Raw genomic sequence first — 24,016 nt, 5'->3', positions numbered from 1 at the left:
GGTTACATCTGTGCGGCTAAGGGCGCTCTCATTCCCACGGCGCCCAGACCGGGTGTCCGGTCCAATTCACGCCCAGTGGCACCGACGTTGGGGCATTCCGCCGATGGCCGACAGCGTCCCAAGACGGCCGATCTTTTCATGTCAGCAAGCCAGTACATGCCCTGTCTCAGTGCAAAAGGATATCAACGCCCGAAAGTATGAACGTCAGACGACAGACGGCGGAATTCAAAGCGATATCTGTTCTTAGGCCAAATCGGATAACGTTGGAACTTGCAAAACACGGATCGTGAGACTAAGTTTACTACAAGAAAAAAATGAGTATTTAGTACCATAAGGATGATAAATGTCACAACAGGGAAATATCCCGGAATATATGTTCTGTACGAGGAATTTGTGGGGCAACTTGACTAGAAGAAGAGATCGATTGGTAGGGCATATTCTGAGGCATCAAGGCATCACCAATTTAGTGTTGGAGGTCAACGTGGATGGTTAAAATCGTACAGGGAGACCAAGAGATGAATACACTAAACAGATTCAGAAGGATGTAGGTTGCAGTGAGGACTGGGAGATGAAGAAGCTTGCACAGGATAGAGTAGCATGGAGAGCTGCATCAAACCAGTCTCTGGACTGAAGAACACAACAACAACAATCGCTACTTTAATGGAAACTGCATGTTTCTCACAACTTAACAATTTCTTACAAATTAATTGAACGTTGCCTTGTAATACGAGGGTAATCCCAAAAGTGAGGTCTCCAATTTTTTATAGGTACATAGACCTGTTTATTTCTACAATGGTTTACATCAGTTTACAGCTTGAACATTTAGCTATTTTTCGACATAATCACCATTTCCGTCGATGCATTTTTGTAGACGCTGTGGCAGATTTTGTATGCCCATGTCATACCAGCTCGCCGCCATGCTGTTCAGAAAGTTATGAACCTATTCTGTCATCTCTTCGCCGGAGTTGAATCGCTGGGGCCACAGTTAACGCTGACAGGCACTGTGAGTTTCTGAAAAAACTCAAACGGGCTATTCAGAACCGGAAAGTGGAATGTTGAGCAAGGGCGTACACATTCTCCATGACAACGCTCGCCCACACATCGCTCGGTAAACCGTTGCTCTCCTGCAACAGTTTCAGTGGAACACCATCACCCACCCACCCTACAGTCCTGACTTGGCTCCCAATGACTATCTCCTATTCCCTAAGTTAAAAGAATATCTGGCCGGAAAGCGATTCAGCTCTGATTACGAGGTGAAAGAAGAGGTTCATAACTTTCTCAACAGCATGGCGGCGAGCTAGTATGACATGGGCAGCCAAAACCTGCCCCAGCTTCTACAAGAATGCATTGAGAGAAATGGTGATTATGTCGAAAAATAGCTAAATGTTCACACTGTAAACTGATGTAAACCATTGTAGAAATAAACAGGTCTGTGTACTTATAAAAAATAGGAGACCTTACCTTTGAGATTACCCTCATACATTATCCATGATCTGTGGCCATTTAGTCATTTATACCTCTATCTGCAACAAACCTACGATCTGTATCGGAAATTTTAGGCTTAGATTATGACCTCAAAAAATTAGATGATCAAGTGAGGAAGGTGGCGTATGTAAATTTGGATGCTTAAAATTAATTTAGTGGATCATTTTTGGAACATTATCTGTCTGCTAATGGTTGTTACTGCTTACTGGTGTTTCTATGCCGGTTGGCTGCTGATTCAGTTGTATGACGTGATTTGAAAATGTGAAGTGGGTGTTGCCACTGATAATTACTTTACATGTTCAGAATATCTTACTCTAAAATTTACGTGTGTCCTTCACACATGTGCTGAAGGCCACTCAGTGCAAGTTAATTCATATTTGTATGTTGTTTTTTTTTTAATTTATAGGAAGTCATGGAGAGTGTTGGTAAGCTTGATTTTGAGTGTCACCACGAATCAGATCAAGTGAATCTCAAAAGCTAATTTAGGGATTTTAAAAAGGTTTTCACTAATAGATAGAGTTATTCACGAGGACGGTATGTATATATAATAACTTCACCAGCCAAAAAATTAGTCATCCCTAGAGAAATCATCACAAGCTTCAGTTAAAACTGTGTAATTCCGCCCCTGAACTTTATAACCGCTTGGATTGTGTTAGATGTAATTCCACGAGATTCGGCAGGTACGTCGCGTTCAGGTCAGGGCACTCGCTGAGGATATGATTGCGCAGTTCCACCAAATTGTGTGAATGCTGACCTTGGCGTTTTACGCACTGTTCCAACATGTCCCATAGTTTTCCGTTCGGGTTCAAGTCAGGTGATTTTGCAGGCCAGTCTAGATGTAATACATATAATTATTTTCGATTATTCCCTTTTAAGAGAGCTGTTCAACTTGAGTAGTCAGGATTTCTTCTTCTTTCTTCGTTCTTCCGAAATTCTCTTCATACGTTCACTGTGTTCTCCCTTGCGTTCTTCCGACCATCTTCTTCCCGTACTATTCTCCGTGTGCTCTTGTTTAAGTGTGTGTTTCTAAACTGTTCTCTGTTGTTTATGTTGTCTTGTGTGATCCCCAGTTCTTAAATGTCTTCTTCTGTTTCAGTGATCCACTTTGTCTTGCTTCTGCTCTTATTTCCGGTATCAAAGGTTTGCCTTGTGAGCCTGCTTTTATTCATCCTGCTGACATGTCCAGAAAATTTCATCCTTCTCTTTCTAATGGTGTCTGTTATTGTTTCTATGTCTTTATAAATCTCTCTAGTTGGCCTCTTGATCCAAATATATGTGTGTGTGGGTTTTTGTGTCTGTATTTTGAAAAGGGGGGGGGTGGGTCAGGAAATCTGCCATATATTCTTCCAGACCAATGAACTCTGCTCCTGTCGCCTTGAAAAATACGGGTATCAGGCATACTCACAATGCAGATGTTGACTGAAAGGCTATACTTGATCATTCAGCATGTTTAAATAGATAGGCTGGTTCACGTTACTGGTCACTTCAGCGAGCAGGCCGAATTCGTAATAAGAAAAACACCCCATAAAAATCGCAGACCCACCTTGGGCTTGAACCTGACGTTGGACAAATTCAGGATGAACTGCTTCACTTGCTCTTTGGTGCACTCGATGAGTTGCATCATTTGAATAAAGGCAAAAACATGATTCGTCAGACCACATTACGTTACGCCAGTCAGTATTCCTCGTTTTCGGAGGGTTCTAGCCCTTTGAAGACGTGCTGCCTTACACGCTTATGTGAGCAATGGCCTAAGAACGAGGTGACCGACACCAAATATTCGCTGCTTTGTTGGGTTTAGAAGCGATTTTGATTTACAAGCCGCGAAACGCGTCTCCGATCCCTCTGTCAGGATTTTTATCCCGACCACAATTCTGACTTCGTGTATCGTGACCACTAGCATCATCATCGCTTGTAGACATGTCGATCAATCCGCCACGAAACTCCAAGTTCCGCAACGCTAAACACCGTACGGCCATGGATACGGCCAAACACGATTACGCTTCTTTGCCATTCTGTCACCTCATTATATTTACCCATGTTTACGTAAAATACCTGCTAGAAAAATAAATGTCACTGATCGCTATTGCCTTATGCTCACAGAGAGGCAGTGCACAAGTGGCTGAGCGCGTGACTCGATCGCTTAGCGATTCTTCCAAATAAAAGATAGTCACTGTGGCAACAGTGTCTGCCTTTTATTTGGAATTTTGAACCACTCTTGGTGTACTGGGCCAGAGCAGAATGGAGCAGCTTAGCGATTCATCTGTGCCTGCCCGCTGGTGTGACTAGCTTTTTGTTGGGTGAGGCTGCTTCATCGCTACACCACACATTCGTCCGACTGTTAACCGTGCAAAACTGGGTCGGATCACTAGTCTCATATGTTCACAAAACTTGTCTATTTATTCCAGTAACTGAGAAAAAAAGAGTGTGCAGTACTCGCTGCGTTCTATTCGAGACAGATATAGTTCATTCACACGTATTCGGCGTCGTTTTGATAGAAAAATCCGCTATGCAGTGTGGTGTTTAACCCGTCGAAAACTGGTCTTACAAGGGAACCTCCCCATCGCACCCCCCTCAGATTTAATTATAAGTTGGCACAGTCGATAGGCCTTGAAAAACTGAACACAGATCAGTCGAGAAAACAGGAAGAAGTTGTGTGAAACTATGAAAAAAATAAGCAAAATATACAAACTGAGTAGTCCATGCATAAGATAGGCAACATCAAGGATAATGTGAGCTGAGGTGCGCCGTGGTCCCGTGGTTAGCGTGAGCAGCTGCAGAACGAGAGGTCCTTGGTTCGAGTCTTCCCTCGAGTGAAAAGTTTAATTTTTTATTTTCGGACAATAATTATCTGTCCGTCCGACCGTCCGATGCGAGGTAACTGCGCCCTAGTATGGCGACGCTACACCTAAACAAACATCGAAAGGTAGAAGAATCTTTTTACCCATTCGCGAAGTGTACAAGTTAGGTGGGTCGACAACATTTTCCTGTGATGTGACGCACATGCCGTCACTAGTGTCGTATAGAATATATATCAGACGTGTTTTCCTGTGGAGGAATCGGTTGACCTATGACCATGCGATCAAATATTTTCGGTTCCCATTGGAGAGGCACGTCCTTTCGTCTACTAATCGCACGGTTTTGCGGTGCGGTCGCAAAACACAGACGCTAAACTTATTACAGTGAACAGAGACGTCAGTGAACCAACGGACAGATCATAACTTTGCGAAAATAAAGACAGTAAGCTTTTCACTCGAGGGAAGACTTGAACCTAGGACCTCTCGTTCCACAGGTGCTCACGCTAACCACGGGACCACGGCGCTCCTCAGCTTGTACTCTCCTTGATGTTGCCTATCTTATGCATGGACTACTCAGTTTGTATATTTTGCTTATTTTTTTCATAGTCCACACAACTTCTTCCTGTTTTCTCGACTGATCTGTGTTCAGTTTTTCAAGGCCTATCCACTGTGCCGATTTATAATTAAATCGTAGAGGGGTGCGATGGGGAGGTTCCCATGTTAGAGATCTGACGCACAATAGCCAAGCTGTCGCCTGATATCATCGGGCAACCATTGCCGACGGCGTCTGGAGACCGCTGTCGGTGCCACTGTGACCACAGCCTACGGAGATGGCAGAGGGAAACTGTGTGGTCTTAGTCTACCCCCGTGAGCTTACATTTTCAGAGCTAAATTTTCAGGCGTTGGGGTCCAGAGGAGAGAAGCAACTGACGCTCTGTCCCACGGTTATCGACGAGGTAGTTCAAAAGTTATTCAGAAGCTAGCAGGCATAAAGTACAGAGAGCGATAGGCTATTCAGAACTCGTACAGAAAACATACAGCAGTTGTAAAACTCGAAGAAAGGGAGCATGAAATGGCAGCAGTGGTTGGTAGGGTAGCATCTGTTAAGAAGCGAATGAGACAAAATTATAGAATGTCTCCGTGTTACTGAATCTGTACGTTGAGAAAACTGTGAAGGAAGCAAAGTGAAATTAGGAAAATGTATTAAAGTCAAGGCAGCCTGTAAAAGGAAAAAGAAGGCGTATCAAAAATGACTACATACGAGAACTCAGGTAGCCAGAGAAAGTTATGTTGAAGAAAGAAACAAAGCCAAACAGATAACTGCAGCATCCAAGAAGAAATCTTGGGAAGACTTTGGAAACACATTGGAGACTTTGGTTCAAGCTGCTGGAAAACCATTCTGGAGTGTAATTAGTAGTCTTCGAAAAGGAGGTAAGAAGGAAATGACAAGTATTTTGGACAGGTCAGGAAAACTGATGGCTAATGCTGTTGATGCCTTGGGCAGATGGAGGGAATATTTTGAAGAGCTGCTCAATGTAGGTGAAAATACGATCAGTAATGTTTCAGATTTCGATGTACAATGGCATAGGAATGATGATGGAAATAGAATCACATTTGAGGAAGTTGAGAAAATGGTCAATAGATTGCAGTGCAATAAAGTGGCTGAGGTGGATGAAATTAAGTCGTAACTCATCAAATACAGTGGAATGTCAGGTCTTAAATGGCTACACAGGATAATTGAAATGGCATGGGAGTCGGGACAAATTCCATCAGACTGGACGAAATCAGTAATCACACCAATCTTTAAACATGGAAACAGAATAGATTGTAACAACTACAGAGGTATCTCTTTAATCAGCATTGTGGGTAAAATCTTCTCAGGTATTGTTGAAAGGAAAGTGTGAGAATTAGTTGAGGACAAACTGGACGAAAATCAGTGTGGGTTTAGGCCTCTTAGAGGTTGTCAGAACCAGATCTTTAGCTTACGGCAAATAATGGAGAAGTGTTACCAATGGAACAGGGAATTGTATGTATGCTTTATACATCTAGAAAAGGCATATGACCGGGTTCCTAGGAGGAAGTTGTTGTCTGTTCTACGAGATTATGGAATAGGAGGCAAACTTTTTCAAGCAATTAAAGGTCTTTACATACATAGTCAGGCAGAAGTTAGAGTTGACGGTAAATTGAGTTCATGGTTCACAGTAGTTTCAGGGGTAAGACAAGGCTGAAACCTGTCTCCACTGTTATTCATATTATTTATGGATCATATGTTGAAAACAATAGACTGGCTGGGTAAAATTAAGATATGTGAACACAAAATAAGCAGTCTCGCATTTGCGGATGACTTAGTTGTGATGGCAGATTCGATTGAAAGTTTGCAACGTAATATTTCAGAGCTAGATCAGAAATGTAAGGACTATGATGTGAAGATTAGCATCTCCAAAACGAAAGTAATGTCAGTGGGAAAGAGATATAAACGGATTGAGTGCCAAATAGGAGGAACAAAGTTAGAACAGGTGGATGGTTTCAAGTACTTAGGATGCATATTCTCACAGGATGGCAACATAATGAAAGAACTGGAAGTGAGGTGTAGCAAAGCTAATGCAGTGAGCGCTCAGCTACGATCTACTCTCTTCTGCAAGAAGGAAGTCAGTACCAAGACTAAGTTATCTGTGCACCGTTCAATCTTTCGACCAACTTTGTTGTATAGAAGCGAAAGCTGGGTGGATTCAGGTTACCTTACCAATAAGGTTGAGTTTAAGGATATGAAGGTAGCTAGGATGATTGCAGGTACTAGTAGATGGCAACAATGGCAGGAGAGTGTCCACAATGAGGAAATAAAAGAAAAACTGGGAATGAACGCTATAGATGTAGCAGTCAGGGCGAACAGGCTTAGATGGTGGGGTCATGTTACACGCATGGGAGAGGCAGGGTTACCCAAGAGACTCATGGATTCAGCAGTAGAGGGTAGGAGGAGTCGGGGTAGACCAAGGAGAAGGTACCTGGATTCGATTAAGAATGATTTTGAAGTAATAGGCTTAACATCAGAAAAGGCACTGAATAGGGGATCATGGAGGAATTTTATAAGAGGGACTATGCTCCAGACTGAACGCTGAAAGGAATAATCAGTCTTAAATGATGATGATGATGATGAGAAGAAATAATATATTTGAGGCTTGCCGATGACATTGTGACTCTGTCAGAGACATCAAAGGGCTTGTAAGAGCAATTGAACGGAATAGATAGTGTCTTGAAAAGAGGTTGTAAGATGAGCTTCAAGAAAAGCAGTGCAAGGGTAATTGAACGTAATCGAATTAATTCAGGTGATGCTATGGGTATCACATTAGGAAATCAAGCATTAAATGGAGTTTCGCTATTTGGGCAGCAAAGTAACTAATGATGGACGAATTAGAAAGGATATAAAATGCATACTGGTTATAGCAAGGAAAGTGTTTCTGAAACAGAGAAATTTCTTAACACCGAATATAAATGTGTTAGGAATTGTAGCATTATACAAAAGTAAAACGAGGATGATAAACAGCGCAAAGAAGTAGAGAATGTAAGTTTTAGAACGAAATGTGATGCTATAGATGGATGTTGATGATTAGATAGGTGGATAGCGCTAATTTATGAAAAAGTACTAAATTGGAGAGAAAAGAAATTTTTTGGGGAAAACTTAACTAAAAGAAGGGATCTGTTGATAGGATATATTATGAAGATCAAGGCATTATCAGTCTGGCATTGCAGGTCAATGTGTGGGATAAATATTGCAGAGAGAGACCAAGGGAGGAATACAGCAGACAAGTTAAAATGGATGTAGGTGCCAGTATTTATTCAGACATGAAGAGGATTGCACAGGTTTGACTAGCTTGAGGAGCTGCATCAAACCAGGCTTCGAACTGAACTCCACAGCAACAATAGTGTAAATTCAGATATAAGATGATTATCCGCCGAGAAGAAGAAGATAATGGTAATGATGAAGTCATATTTATTCCTTTCTAATTAGACATTTATGTGTTCTCTCGCTGTCACGGCTTTCGATAGACTGGGGTTAGTCTTCAGTTTCTTATTCAGAAATATTTCTTGACTAAAAAACGAGTGAAACATCGTTGCACACTTCCATCGTGGGAAACTGTCCGCTGATATCTGTCCAGGGAAGAAGCAATGTAAATGTCCCAGACTGCCCGTGATAGATGAGATCCGAAATACTCCCGAAAGAATGTCCCGAAAAAACCTGAAAATGCGCCCCGGTGGCCAGACAAGAGCTTCGACTTACCAGTCGTACTCCGGCGGAGATGCCGAGGAATTTTTATGAGAGACAAAAGGAGGACGCGGAGTGGCTGAAGGATTACAAATGTGGCATACCATTAGCCAAGGCGGAGCTCACAAAAAACCCGCACCCGCACTTGCAGTGACAGCGGCCGTGGGTCCAGATTCCACGAATAGCTCCAAACCTGACACAAGTTAGCCGGATGCGTCAGCTCCGGGCCTTTCGTATACGCAAATATTTACCGATTTTTTTCCAGGACGAATCTGTCCTGATCAACTTATTAGTCTTAAATGGATAACGAAACACTAAAGGGTCAGGAATAAGAAGCTAGTGCTCACGTTCGCCGATTTTTAAAAAGCCTTCGATAGCATTCATGTCTGTCATTACAGAAATTGGTTTAGAGCAGAAACATGTCAGTTGCATTGCGCTCATCCTTCGTAATACTAATTTTAAGAACCCTTTAAGAGTCAAGCTGGCATTCGACAAGGTGATGGGTTGTTTCCATTTCTGTTTAATTGTGTGCTGAAGAAAATCATGCGCGGAAGGTCCAAGACATGTGCACCATCTGTTAAAAGTGGAAGAAAAACTCGAGTTAACTGTCTTGCATTTGCAGATGACTTGGCATTGTATCGATGAAGCAAAGTTTCAGACAGAAGAACTAGAAAGATTAGCGATAAAAGTTGGGCTCAAATTTCTTTTCTGAAGACAGAAATGATGCCCTCCCATCCAGTTGACACATCCCACATTATACTCCATAATGCTAAAAACATAAGGCAGTAAAAAAGTTTGAATACCTTGGTGGTATTATTAAAGGGAATGCCAATGAAAGAGCACCAATAGCTAGTAGAACATTAAAACTACAACGAGCAGAGATAACAACGTCGTTAACAAACAAAAAAGGATATCTCTCAATAAATACTCGAGTTCAACATTATTCCTCCCTCTTTAAAGTGTAGGAAACATATACAGATGAAACATTGTTTAAACTAACCATTCAGGCAGCAACTAATAAGCTGCAGAAAGTTGTTAGAAAAATATTTAGAACAAATTATTATCACTAAAAAATACCAAGTTAATGATCAGCTGAGGATTTTACCCAATTTGGTGGTTTACGAAGAAAGTGAATCCATTGCTGATACGATGCGAAAAATACGGGTTGCATTTTTTGGCCACATTCCTCGCTTAACAAATACTGGACTCCTAAAACAACTTTTTAACCCTTAACCATTACTGGATGCGGATACGGAGGAGCACGTGGTCAGCACATCGCTCTCCCAACCGTTGTCAGTTTCCGTGACCGGTGCTGTTACTTCTCAGTTAAGTAAATCCTCAATTGGCCTCACAAGAGCTGAGTCCACCCCGCTTGCCAACAGCACTCGGCAGACCCGGATGGTCATCCATCCGAGTGCCAACCAAGCCCAACAGCACTTAACTTTGGTGATCTGACGGGAACCGGTGTTACCACTGAGGCGAGGCCGTCGGCCATAGCTTTAAGACTTCCTGATAGTTAAATCGATGCTTGATGTAAAAAGAATTCCACTTTTTTAAAAATGCTTTTCTTGCTGTTGCCAATATGCATTTTACATCCTCTATGAGTGTGTGGCCATATATTTTTTTAAAAAATGGCTCTGAGCACTATGGGACTTAACATCTGAGGTCATCAGTCCCCTAGAACTTAGAACTACTTAAATCTAACTAACCTAAGGATATCACACACATCCATGCCCGAGGCAGGATTCGAACCTGCGACCGCAGCAGTCGCGCAGTTCCGGACTGAAGCGCCTAGAACCGCTCGGCCACCGCGGCTGGCAGTATATTTACAAGACAATCACTAGGCAAACTCGGTAGTACGCGTGTGTGCTGCTGGCCAATTCATTGAACGTATACATATTCAGAGATATTGTCACCTCCATACAAGATTTACATATATGACATCCTGAGGTAGCAGCTCTGGACTGTACAGATTTCGAAACCATTGTGTATATTCTAAGGTCTTGCAATAGGAAACTGAAGTACCAATACCTGTGACTTGGAGAATGAATGTGTGCGATAAATATTTCATTTTTTTCTTAAGGTCGACGGAGGTTAAACGTATGCTGCCGTATACAGCAACAAATTTGAAACAAAGACAATGGAAAGTAGTCGCATTAAATCAGGCGACACTGTCAAGAAGCAATGCACTGAAAGTTGTCTTCTTTGTTTATAGGCTTCTTTTCTGCTGTTGCAGTTGTACAAACAGCATAGGTTACGTAAGGCCTTCTGCGACTGTAATAAAAACGTAAGCAAGACTTTAGCAAATTATGGTGCATAGCTTATATTACATAGCTAAAGAAAGCAGATGAGTCTTGCTATTTGAGCAGCGAAATAGCCGTCGGTGTGCGAAGAAGAGATGATATAAAATGCTGACTGCCTATAGTAAGAAAAACCTTACTAAAAACAAATTGTGTAACGTTTAGCGTAAATTTAAGTGATAGGAAGTGTCTTCTGAAGCTATTTGTCTGAAGTGTAGCCTTGCATGGAAGAGAAAAATGGAAGATAAACAATTCAGACAAGAAGAGAATAGAAACTTTTGAAATGTGGTGCTAGAGAATAGAGCTGAGGATAATCTGGGCAGATCGCGTAACTAATGAGAAGGTACTGAGTAGAATTGGTGAGATGAGAAATTATTGACATAACTTGACTAAAAGATGGTATCTGTTGATAGGATACGTTCTGAGACGTCGAGGAATCGGCAGTTTGGTAATGTAGATAAGTGTGAGGACTAAAACTGCACAGAAAGACCAAGACTTGAATCCAGTGAGGAGATTCGAATGGATACAGGATGCAGTAGTTATGCAAAGATGAAGGATGGATTATCGTGGAGAGCTGCATCAAACAAGTGCTCGGAAGTAAAATGGGAAGATTTTCTCCCCCAGACATATTTCAAACTGCGATAAATCGGAGTTTCGCAGCATGCTTTTTTCTCAAAATTAGACGTTTTTCAGAACATTCCCACTTTAGGGTGTTACGAAGTCATTTTGTAATTTGGACGCAGCACGGTTTATTAAAACTTAGACTCGATAATACTATTTAGGGCAGTAAAAAGCCTGAAAAACAGCGGCCACTGTCCTAAATTTAAGTATAATAAATAACGACACCTTACCTGTGACATTTGTCGGAAGCGATTGAAATGCCCGTGCATTTACCTCTTCAAAGCTTTAATCCAAGTTCATTCTTGATATCACTTGTAAATTAATGAGATACCTTTTAAATGCGTGTACAAACTCGACGGTACTGTTGATTGGGGCCTGTCTGTACTAGCTGCGTGATGACATTTAAAATCTGCACAGCATGTACGGACAAACCTTACGTAGTAACGAAATTCGCGTGACTTTTGAGGCAAGGTATATTAGTGACAAAAATTTTGTTTTGAGCTTTCAGTTCGTTGCCTTTTCCAAGGGGTTTCGTCTATCTCACCCAACTCGCAGGAGCGTTGCTCAGCCAACGCTGCAGTACTGTCATCTATGCATAACATAATGTAAAGTCCCTGCTGCGTTTTGGAGTTTTCCTGTCTGCATTTTATAACTAATCTCAGGAAATACCGTGAGGATTTTGATATGGTTTTTCTATAATAGATAAAGCGATTCACAACGAAGGGTTGTGCATGCCACTATACAGGATGTCCCACAAACGTAGCGACAAACTTTCGAAAGTTGTAGAGATGTCTTGCAGAACAAAGAGAGGATAGGAACATATATCTAGTAACGTCGTCCAATGGCGCTACAGAGCGTCCAAGTTACATGCGTTGCCGCCTGCCACCGGGCCACCCCTTCGGCAGCAAATGTGACTTCGTCTGCTGACGGACCGTAGGGCAATTGTCTAGCAATGTTGTTTGTTCTTCAGTGATCGCAACTGACTCCTACGACCGCCAGTGGAGATGATAGAGTTAGCTGCTGTGTAGACATGACTTGTCTTCCATGACTGCCATGCTCTGTTGCCTTGGTGGACGGCAGTTTCAGACACGGTTTCCATTTGCAGTCTATTTTTCTCCTGTAAACCATAAACACTGGAGATTTCAAAGGCTTCCATGAGAAAAATCTGCAGATGGAAACCCATGTCCAAAACCGCCAGCCAACGAGGCGACACGGAATCGTATTTGTAGTAGGCAAGGCTTGTCTACGCAGCAGCTAGCTACATCTTCTCCACTGGCGATCAGTCACGATCACTGAATAACAGACAACATTGTGAGACGTTCCGTCTGCAGTCTTGTGATGACTGGGTGTTGTGTGATGTCCTCAGGTTAGTTAGGTTTAAGTAGTTCTAAGTTCTAGGGGACTGATGATCACAGATGTTAAGTCCCATAGTGCTCAGAACCATATGAACCATTTGAATCGTCTGTAGTCCGGCAGCGTTCAAAGGTCCGTTGCTGCCGAAGGGGTGGCCTACTGGCAGGCAGCGGCGGCTATAGCTATGACACTCTGTAAAGTCGTTGTATGACATTCCTGGACACGGGTTCCTAACGTCGATTTGTTCCTCATGACACCCCCTACAACCCTTCGAAGCTTGTCGCGACATTTCTGGGACATCCTGTATGTTACAAACAAAAAACAAAGTCGTCGTCTAGCTATAATACTGCTACCCGCGGGAAGCTGGTATTGTTATATTTACACTTATGGTAAGAATCCACACATGTCACATGGCTTTGTTGGGACCGTCATGTTGTTTCGAGTGCTCGTGGGTCTTCACAAAATTTGGAAATTGCACATGAGGCCTTTGGCCACTGAATTACATTAGCAATATAGCTGTTGCATTAATGTTTCCAAATTTGTTTTCCTCAATGTATGTTAATGTATTCGGCATTATCTATCAATCGCATCATAGTCTGTAACTTCCGGAAATGTATAGCACATCGATGTGTCAAAGATGTACCAAGCCATTGTTCTCTAGTTGGCATCACATTATTCGGTAGCCCTAAAATGCCAGATATTGGATACATTTTTTACTATGGGACACTGTTTGCCAAATACTATCATATACACTTACGATCAGTACCGACATCATCTCTGTCATGGTACGTCTGAAATTATTATTGTTGCCTACATAATTGTATTTCTGCCATTTGCACAAACTTGTGAAGATGGCCTGAACCCGATGAAACATATCTCGGGCGTAAACGGGTGTCAGCTCCACGCCAATAAACATTGCCGTGAAATTTACGGAAGTTGCATGACCTGTGCGTTTACATTCCGTGGTCAATAGCTCTGGAGACCTATTAAGGAATTCTCAAATTCACGTCACTAAAAATCGACACTGCATTGCATTTCAAAGGTGGGCTAACACTCTATGAAGCAGTTGATGATAAAACATTATGGCTCATCGGTATACGTTTTATTAGCAAAGGTGACAAAATGCATAGTTTCGAGTTTGTTGATGCCATGTTGAAACTGATTATTGCTATTACGTTCTAAACATAACTGATTTTCAGTAACTTTGTTCTCTTTATATAGTCTTCCTGAGGATATCAGTGGGCCAAACGCATCAGGAATGTCGGAAAGGCAGCAGCTGCAGCGCCGCGAGTGTATAATTAACAAGGAAATGCACTGCGGCGACAGCAGCGCCGCCGCTGGCTCGTGGCGGGGAATTCAACTACGGTGGCGGTGCGCTGCGCCGGCACTTGTCGCGGAGCGAGCCGTCTCGAGGGCTAGCAATTAGAGAACACGTCGCAAATGGTACAAAATAACACTTTATTAAGTTTTAATTCGTGCCCGTTGGACCGAGTTAGCAATTACGCGGCGCCGAGAAGCGCTCGTCATGGCGACGCACTCCTAATTTTGTTTCCGTCGCCCATTGTGGCGAGCGCGATGGAATTGCTACCGCACGGGAAGAGATTAATTTTTAGCGCCCGCCGCAGCCGTCGGCGCCGCAACGGCCGTAAGTGTCCGGAAGCATTCTTGTTCGTTTCTTGTATAATTCTGTTAAATACTCTCGCGCATAGAAAGTTATTACTCCCTTCTCCTGCATGAACCCCTCGGCAATCAGATTAATCTCATGCGCTAGAGGAGTTAACAAAATTAAAAACTTGGAGCTCTCCCGTTCCTTTCTGACTTGACTGCATTGATGCAAACGCCCCCCTCCGATGAGAGTAATTCTCGGCTTAATATCTGTTACAGTTTAGGAACTGCAGTCCTTACACGCTTAAGGATAGATTGTAGTTATCTAGTGATGGGAACAACCGAATGAAGCCAATCAACTCGTTTGGTTGATGGTAAACAGTCGAGTCATTCGGTTGAAGTTTTACATATCGTTTGAATTATTTATTCATTTTTTATAATGAAACCAGTCTATGGCAACAGCCAAATTAAAACCGTTGGTTCAGTCGCCGGCACTTTAGGGTATCGTTTGGATATTACTCATTGACTGGCAGCTTTAGGTATCGTTTGGATATTATTCATTCACTCCTATCGCATGAAACCAGACTGTGGGAGCAACAGAATGAAAGCAGTGGCTACAGTCCATTGAAGTTTTGCGTATTGATCCCATTATTCCTTTTTTTTTCTTTTAGAGTAAAATCAGTCTGTACAGTTTTTCTGTCGCTTCTGCTGTTTAGCCTGAGTGTTGTTTCTGCGCGGTTTTCCAATATTCGCCTAGGATAATGCTGAACTGGTTACCAAGCAAATATTACACTCCAAGACAAAGAAAAAAAAAAAAAAAAAAACGATGCACCATGAAGGAAATGTCCGAATGGGGCGGAAATCGGTAAATTTGATGTACTTATACAGACAAATAAATGATTACATTTCAAAAAAATTTGATGATTCATTCGATAGAAAGAGGCTCACAAATTGAACAAGTCAATAATGCGTTGGTCCACCTCTGGCCCGTATGGGAGCAGTTATGCGGCTTGTCATTCATTGATAGAGTTGTTGGATGTCGGCCTGAAGGATATGGTGCAAAGGTCTGTCCAACGGACGCTTTAGATCGTCGGAATCCCGAGCTGGCGCGTGAGCCGTGCGCATAACGCTCCAAACGTTCTCAACTGAGGAGAGCCCCAGCGAGTCACGTGTTTGGCAAGCACGAAGACAAGCGGAAGAAACTCTCGCTGTCTGCGGTCGGGCATTATCTTGCTGAAATGTAAGCCCACAATGCCTTGTCGTGAAGGGCAACAAAACCGGGCGTTGAATATCGTTGACGTACCGCTGGGCTGTAAGTGTGCAGCGGAAGACGTCCAAAGAGGTCCTGCACCACAGGCAATCAGTCCTGGATGTTGAGCCGTCTGGCTGACGGCATTCAGGTTCATATCCCATTGCTTTGTGGCGTCTCGAAACAAGTCTTCGCTGGTCTTGTGGAATCAGCTCGAAGCGGTACTCATCACTGAAGATAATTCTACTCCAGTCATTGATATTCCAGGCCAACGACGTGTCTGGAGATGCCCTGGGCAGCGGTGGGATGTCAACTAGACTTCGCTCGCCATATGGCCCAACAACCAGGAGTGTTGGTCCGCATCTACATTTACTTGACATTTTGAGACGCAACTGATGGTCCCACCACGCTACCTTTTCTCTAGGTACCCTGTGTTCTTCATTATCAATGTCACATTAGTTATCTTCATATCATGCTCAAGTACCAAGAGCCTTTAGCGAAGGAACACAACTCTGTTCTTTTACTTACATTATGATAGACATCGTTTTCCTATCCCTGATACGTTATTTACCGAATGAGTAATTCGGTTGTGTTTACGTTAGTATATCAGCTGTAGTGCCGACATACATGTAATACTCGGGTTTTGCTGCCAGCCTAATTCTTGAGGTTGACGTTCAAAGATGCAACAGTGGTGGTGGAATCTTCAAGGTTGATAGACCCACTTCCCCTCATCCTCAGCGAAGAGGAGAGCGACCGTTAGCCGGCGCTCCGCCCATTTTTCAGCATTCGGTTTCCGTCTGGCTTAGAGGATGGTCTCTGTGTGCGTCTCCATCAGGTTGATTGGTAAATTCAGAGTATGAGGTAGATTGTAGTTAAAATCATTAATCCTTTATTTTTCAGGACCGTCATGGTTAAGATTTTGTTCCTACCACATTCTGTTATTATTTTGCAACGAAATTCAGTGGTTAGAACTTAGGTTCCTAAGAGCCCATTCTGGTCATTTCGTAGCCGAGCGGTTCTAGGCGCTTCAGTCCGGAACCGTGCTGCTGCTACGCCGCAGGTTCGAATCCTGCCTCGGGCATGGATGTGTGTGATGTCCTTAGGTTAGTTAGGTTTAAGTAGTTCTAAGTCTAGGGGACTGATGACCACAGCTGTTAAGTCCCATAGTGCTTAGAGCCATTTGAATCTGCTCATTTCCATCCACCGGAATGAAAATAATAAAGTAGTGTCTTGAGCACTTTTGATGTTTGACGACTTTATATCACAGTGAGCTCTAGTTTATTCAGTTTCGTTACTATTTCTGCAGATTATTTAATGGTTTTTCTTCGTGATATGGGCCGCATCCATTGTCTATCAGGCAGCCATGTGGTCGCAACCGTTGCAAGAAATAGTAGGCGGTTTCATACATCCATTTTAGCTTAGACTTATAATCGAGTGAACAGTGTGACTTACTTAGTCCTGCGGGCGAAATTGTTTGATTTTTATTTGTTTCATCTTGCTTGGTTATTGTCGCCATGCTCCCACAAGAGTACTGCTTGGACAATATACCATCTGCTTCCTAAGTTAGTTAAGATTAGGATTTGCGTCTGTTGCACGTGCAGTTTTACTAATAATCAGAAACTATCCAGTCCAGTGAGTACATAATCTTGCCATTGACTTCCAACCACCCACATGTTGCTGCGTTCAAATTCATGAGCGATGATCATTCTTCAATAGTTTCTCGACAAGTTAAATGTGTGATTGTATGAAGATTTGTTAGGATGTTTTGTTGATTTGTATGTACTGTGTGTCGTGTATTTGTGTCTGGTTTCACTCTCACTTGCCCCCTGTGATGTCTTGTAAGTACGTACTTATTGTTCCCGTCAAACGTATTCCGATCACAGTAGTCACGTTTTGTGCATAATCATTAGTAACGGCAGGTATTAACCAGTGTATGGGTGGTACGAGTATGAAAAGTACAAATGAGAAACAACATAACCCCGATAGCAGCACGCTTACATCCCAATCTCGTGAGTAGTACATTACGAGACCGCCTAGGTACAGAAGTTAAAAGGCCTCAGAACATAAAATATGATATGTACGTTTTGTCTTCTTATGAGATTTGGGCAGAATCTCATAATGAATTGTATCTATAAACGATAATTACTATCGTTTTGTTCACCCTAGTTCCTACAGTCTCTTGGCCCCACCTCATAATGCAATCCTGAACAAATTTACTCATGACATAACATTTATTGAGTCATTAATTAAATGATAATCCTTTGTGGCTAATTATTGTCAGATTGTAGTGCAAATTCTTCTATTCAGTTATCTCCTTTAGGTTACCTGTTCCCTCCCTACGTGTTATGCGTTGTGCTAACCTGCTTAAGTCATGATTAAAGAAACTAATTGGTTGAATAAATAATCGGGCCGACCACCTACTGATTACCAACAAGCATTTAATGAAAGAAGATAGCGAGATTGTGAAAAATTACAGAAACTTAAATGTATTCCGCCAGGCCATCTACATAAATAAAGATTTAAATGTTCGTTTGTTCAAAATCGTGTATCTCCGAAAGTGCTTGACCGATTGCTTTGAAATTTTGACACAGCAGTCCACCGATATATGCGCTTGTTTCTATTTACCTAGGTTTTTGAATGTACGTTCAAATGGTTCAAATGGCTCCGAGAACTATGCGACTTAACTTCTGAGGTCATCAGTCGCCTAGAACTTAGAACTAATTAAACCTAACTAACCTAAGGATATCACACACATCCATGCCCGAGGCAGGATTCGAACCTGCGAAAGTAGCGGTCTCTCGGTTCCAGACTGTAGCGCCTAGAACCGCACGGCCACTGCGGCCGGCTAAATGTATGTAATGTATAAATTTATATATAAATTTAATAATACGGAAACGTTATAAAATATACAATAGTGAAACGTTGTTACCAAACAGGAAAGTTTCATTTGTGGCTTATTGGTTTATGATTAGAATACTACAACAGAATATGAATTTGTAATAATAATAAACAAGACTCGAGGTCAGAAGGAGAGAGAGAGAGAGGGAGACAGTGGAAACGGAGACAGGAGGGGTGGGAGGAAATGGGCATAAAAAACGGGGAGAGGAGTCGGATAGATAGAGGAGGCAGGAGAGCACAGAGGGACAGGGGGGGAGGAGAAGATGGAGAGAATGAGGGAGAAGGAGGAGGAGGAGATGAATAAAGCAAGAAGGAGGTGGAGATCGCCAGGGACAGGGGAGAGAAGAAAAGTAGGACGTCTATCCAGTTCCCATAGATATTAGAAACGTGTGCTTTCTATTCTCTTTATTTTCCATTTAAGCAAACTGAGCGACAGCAAAGCGTGGCCGAGTACCGCTGGTGGTTAATGAAACTATTTGACAAACGTTAAGCTTAAACCTCTCGAATCGCACTCAGGTGGAAAGGAAACTGACAGCGGCAGTAACCTTTCAACTCGAGGTTTGTTTTTATGATACACAGCGCATAAACTGCTAGAAACCGTTTTTTACCATCGTCATAACTTATAACACGCTCAAGGACTTTGTTCAGTGGCACGGGGACTTAACACGTGTATGCTGGTGGTTTGTTGTGTTAGTGATTAATTTGTCACGATCATTGGCAACAGGATGGCCCTCAGGATACCTTTCTGTGCACCCTCTGTTCTGGCTCTGCAGGAAGTAACTGTGCTGATTTTACAGGTGAACAGGTTTTTTACACCATCATTCTAGAGCAGGGGTTCCCAACAACATTTTCTCGAAGACCCCCTCGTAGAGAATGATTGGTTCCTTGTCATATCACAGCATCAAGTACCTAAAACAGCCAAATTAAGAGTGTTTTTATACGTTTCCTGTTTTTAGTACTTAGAAAAATTATTGACATATTCATTACTGAAAAATCAGCTGCAAAGAGGCAGGGCGCGCAGTCTAACGGCGTACAGCAGAACTATTTGCCTCTATCTAATTCTAGGTTAGCTCTAGAGTGTGCTAGTGTCAGTTGGCTCTAGGAAGACACTAGTCGCAGAAGTTACCGTTCACTAAAGCTCTGCTCATGCAGGAAGCGGCCAAAAGAAGAAATCTGTTATCATACGAAATATATTTAATATATTTTTTATTCTAAAAGCATCTTGCGCACCCCTCTGACATAGCTCGCGGACCCCTGGGCGTCCGCGGACCACCTGTTGGCTCTGAGCACTATGGGACTTAACATATTAGGTCATCAGTCCCCTAGAACTTAGAACTACTTAAACCTAACTAACCTAAGGACATCACACACATCGATGCCCGAGGCAGGATTCGAACCTGCGACCGTAGCAGTCGTGCGGTTCCGGACTGTAGCGCCAAGAACCGCTCAGCCACTGCGGCCGGCCCTCGATTACTACGAACTGGGATCTTTCTGACAGGAAGTCATGAATCCACTAAGACAACTGAGACATTTCTCGATAGGAATGCAACTTCATCATAAGCCGCTTGTGAGGTACGGTATCAAAAGCCTTCTGGAAATCTAGAAACATTCAATGTATCCCCTGTTGGAAACACTCTTTACTTCGTGAAAATATAGAGCTAATTTTATTCCATAAGACCGATATTCTCTGAATGAGTGCTGGCTGTGTGTCAATAGATCGTTCACCTCGAGTTAATACACAATGTTCCAAAAATCCTACAGCAAATCTACGTCACTGACATGGGTCTGTAGTTCATTAGATTGCTCCTACCTCTTCTCGTGAGGATTGGTGTGACCTGTGCAACTGTCCAATCTGTACGTACGTATCTTTCGTCGAGCGAGATGTTATGTATGATTATTAAGAACGGGGCTATCACACCTAATACTGTGAAAGGGATATGAATGGTATGCAATCTGGACCTAAGGACTTATCAATTATTAAGGGAATTAAACTGTTTTGCTACAATAAGGTTATCTACTTCTAAGTTACTCGCGCTGGTAATAGTTATTGCTTCGAATTCTGGAATACTTACTTCGTATTTTTTGGTGAAGGAGCTTCGGAAATCTTTATTTAGTAACTCCGCTTGAGTGGCATTTCGCTATAGTGCAGTCAAGCTATTGATTGTGCCTTGCCGCTGGTATACTCTGTATACGACTGGAATCTCAGATTTCAAGACAGAGCTTTGCTGTGGAAATTATTAAAAGTATCGCGCATTGAAGTTCGCGCTAAATTCCAAGCTTCTGCAAAACTCCACCAGTCTTGGGAGTTTTGCATTTTTTATGATTCGGCATGCTGTTTTCATTGCTTCTGCTGCCGTGTTCTGACATGTTTTGTGTACTATGTGGGGTCAGTTCCGTCAATTGTTAATTTATTTGATATAAATCTCTCCATTGCTGTCGATTGGCAGAGAAATCATTTTTCATTCCCTTACAATTTCACAAATAACAATGTGATGAATTGTCCGTCACGAAGAAACTAAATGGGTGTTTTGATCCTTAAAATGATGCACTTTCACTCGTCAAAAAACTAATATATGATTGGGAATCAATAACACACAAAGAGGAATGGCAGATTTCCCTGAAGCGTTCTATTCGTCTGACTTAATATTTCGAGTGTTGCCGCAGATGTTGTGGAGTGCTCGCACGTGAGGCAACTGCTGTGTCTTTGGTGAGAGAATTACAAACGGAAGCCTCCAGCACAAAGCCCATAAATCGTACGGAGTACCTTCCACCCGACAGCGGTGCCACTGGTCCCTCTAAGAGCGCATGTAGAACACGGAGAAAGTGTAAAGGCATTTTTATAGCTTATTGTTATTGCTGCACGCGTGTTGTGTTAGTCGAATGAAACATGACAAGCGAAAGGATTTATTAAACACCAGCTATGAATAAAGATTACGAATTTACGAGCTCGTACAGGGAACACACTGGCATACGTCCCAGCACTTGTGCGTTACGTACGTGCACCCAACATCCGTTTCCTCGGTCCGTTATTGAGATCACGTTACCAATAGAACAGTTCCATTGCATCACACATTTGCTTTTACTGTAAGTCTTTCTGTTTTCCCTCACCAGATTTTTCGCTTTTTCCTTGTGCTTTTTAAGCTCCAAACACTAAAGATTACAACGTGTTGTTATTCTGGTCATTACCGAGGAAAAAACAATTGTGGTTTCATGAGATTTAACGCGCTGTATTCTAGTGCGAGAAATTGCGATTTAGTAAGCGGACGAGTCAGCAGTAACGTCTATATGACGTGAAAGTGACTGAAAAGTTCGGCTGAAACCGGTCGCCTCACATAAAGAAAGTTTCGTGATATAGACATTGTAATAGAGATTTTTATGTGATTATGATTTAGTTACACATAGACATCATGGCCATTAACGACCAGTATTCTAGAAAATGTTGAATGGTACTCCTACACCCATAACAGATTGCGCGGAACGAGCACAGTTAGATGGCAAGACCGTTTCCAGGCGTACAGTTCACCATTTATGTAGCTCTCTTTTCGTTAGTCTAACACCAAGTAGAACAACCAGTAACGCTACAAAGTACTCTCCGCTATAAACTATACATGTGCTTGCGAACTGTTTAGGGTATCTCAGAGCTTTGTGGTCGAAGTCATACGAAGTGTAAACGGTCCTATACGGCGTAGTTTGAGACACTAATGATCGAAACTGAGTCGTTTCAGGCTGCATGAGGTCTTTAATTAGCAATACGTGCGAGGCACGTGTATGTATACAGGTCACTTCTTCCAACAAACAGCCGCGTGGCACGTGGACGTTACGAGTGCTGCCTTCAAAAGCAGCTGCAGTCGTCTGAAATGGCGTTTACCATTGTTTACAGAGAGAATTACGACCTGTGGAAAACTAGGTATTACTCGTTACAAGAACTTGGGGGACACGCGTTCAGTCATAGTATAGCATATTTAGTGTCAAGAAAACAGAATAAATGTCAAGGTGATCACAAAGGACAGTAATATCACAAACTGAGTCCACCTTGATGCAAAACACCGTGTTATTTATTTCTTTATTATCCCAAACTAGTTTCGGCGGCAAATATCACCCTCATCAGTGGGGTTCTTTTAATCTAAAACATGCAGAAAACGGTATGGTTGTACAAACACAGTAAAACTTTATTACATGTTTACAAATCGTCCTTTGAAATATGTTGATACTTTCGTACTGCCTTATTTATTGTATGCTACAGCATGTTTTAAGCTATTATTGGCGCTGTTTGTGACATATTTTCTGTGCTCTTTTTTCTGTTGTCGTCTTTTTTATTCAGCGAAGAAAGACGACAACAGAAATAAGAGCACAGAAAATGTCACAAACAGCGCCAATAATAGCTTAAAACATGCTGTAGCATACAATAAATAAGGTAGTATGAAAGTATCAATATAAAACTATATTTCAAAAGACGATTTGTAAAAATGTAATAATATTTTACTGTGTTTGTACAACCATACCGTTTTCTGCATGTTTTAGATTTAAAAAACACTTATGATGGTGATATTTGTCGCCGAAAGTAATTTGGGATAATAAAGAAATAAATAACACGGTGTTTTGCATCAAGGCGGACTCAATTTGTGATATTACTGTTTTTCTATGCAAACACGGACCAAATGGAAGAGTTCCAAGATAATACTATTGTTATCACAAATGAATTTTAAGCTCTGTTACAGTGGTTTCAGAAAATAACAATGAGTCAAAAACGGTCTGCCCTCTAGCAACACAATTTTTTTGTCTTCTTTGCAACACCAGATCTCCACTACCCGAATGACCATCTTTGTCGAGTATAGTGGCGACATGGGCTAAGGTTCCGTTTTTCCAGTGTTTTCGGCAGGCACAGCATTGTTTCTCGTGCACTTTACGATACAGGGAACCGTAGGGTACGACTTCAGGCCACGTCTGATAGTGATTGAGGGAACTCTGACGGCACAACGGTACGTTTTGAACATCCTGCACCCTCATGTGTTACCTCCCATGGGACAATATCATGGTGCAGTTTTTCTACAGGGCAGTTCTCGTCCACACACGGTACGTGTCTCCACGAACTATCTACCGTGGGTAGTAAGATCTCCACGTCTGTTTGCGATAGAACATGTGTGGAGTCAGCTTGGACGTGAACCCCGTCGCAATGGCAGTATCAAGAATATCAAGGACTAGTTAAAACAGTTGTGGACCAGCTTGCCTCAGGAGAGAATAAAAACACTTCATGACCCCTTCCCAACGGAATCAGTGCACACGTCCACTTTGACGAGGTTCAATGTCGTACTGACGAGTGCCAAGGTTTTTAAATTTGACTCGTTATTTTAATCACTGAAATGACATGGTATAGCCGGCCGGGGTGCCGAGCGGTTCTAAGCGCTGCAGTCTGGAACCGCGCGACCGCTACGGTCGCAGGTTCAAATCC

At 42.3% G+C, this 24,016-nt stretch overlaps 1 long non-coding RNA gene and 1 pseudogene across 1 annotated transcript in view; one reads left to right on the top strand and one right to left on the bottom strand.

Annotated features, from left to right (window-relative positions):
- The window catches only part of LOC124619848, a 365,067-nt gene that overhangs the window by 24,583 nt on the left and 316,468 nt on the right, over positions 1-24,016 (top strand). The gene's annotated exons all lie outside the window — the stretch shown is intronic.
- LOC124620502 lies at positions 9,915-10,033 on the bottom strand (annotated as a pseudogene).

The sequence above is a fragment of the Schistocerca americana genome, chromosome 6 (genome assembly GCF_021461395.2).
Source record: "Schistocerca americana isolate TAMUIC-IGC-003095 chromosome 6, iqSchAmer2.1, whole genome shotgun sequence".
NCBI classification, from domain to species: domain Eukaryota; kingdom Metazoa; phylum Arthropoda; class Insecta; order Orthoptera; family Acrididae; genus Schistocerca; species Schistocerca americana.
This window is presented reverse-complemented; position numbering and strand designations above follow the sequence as displayed.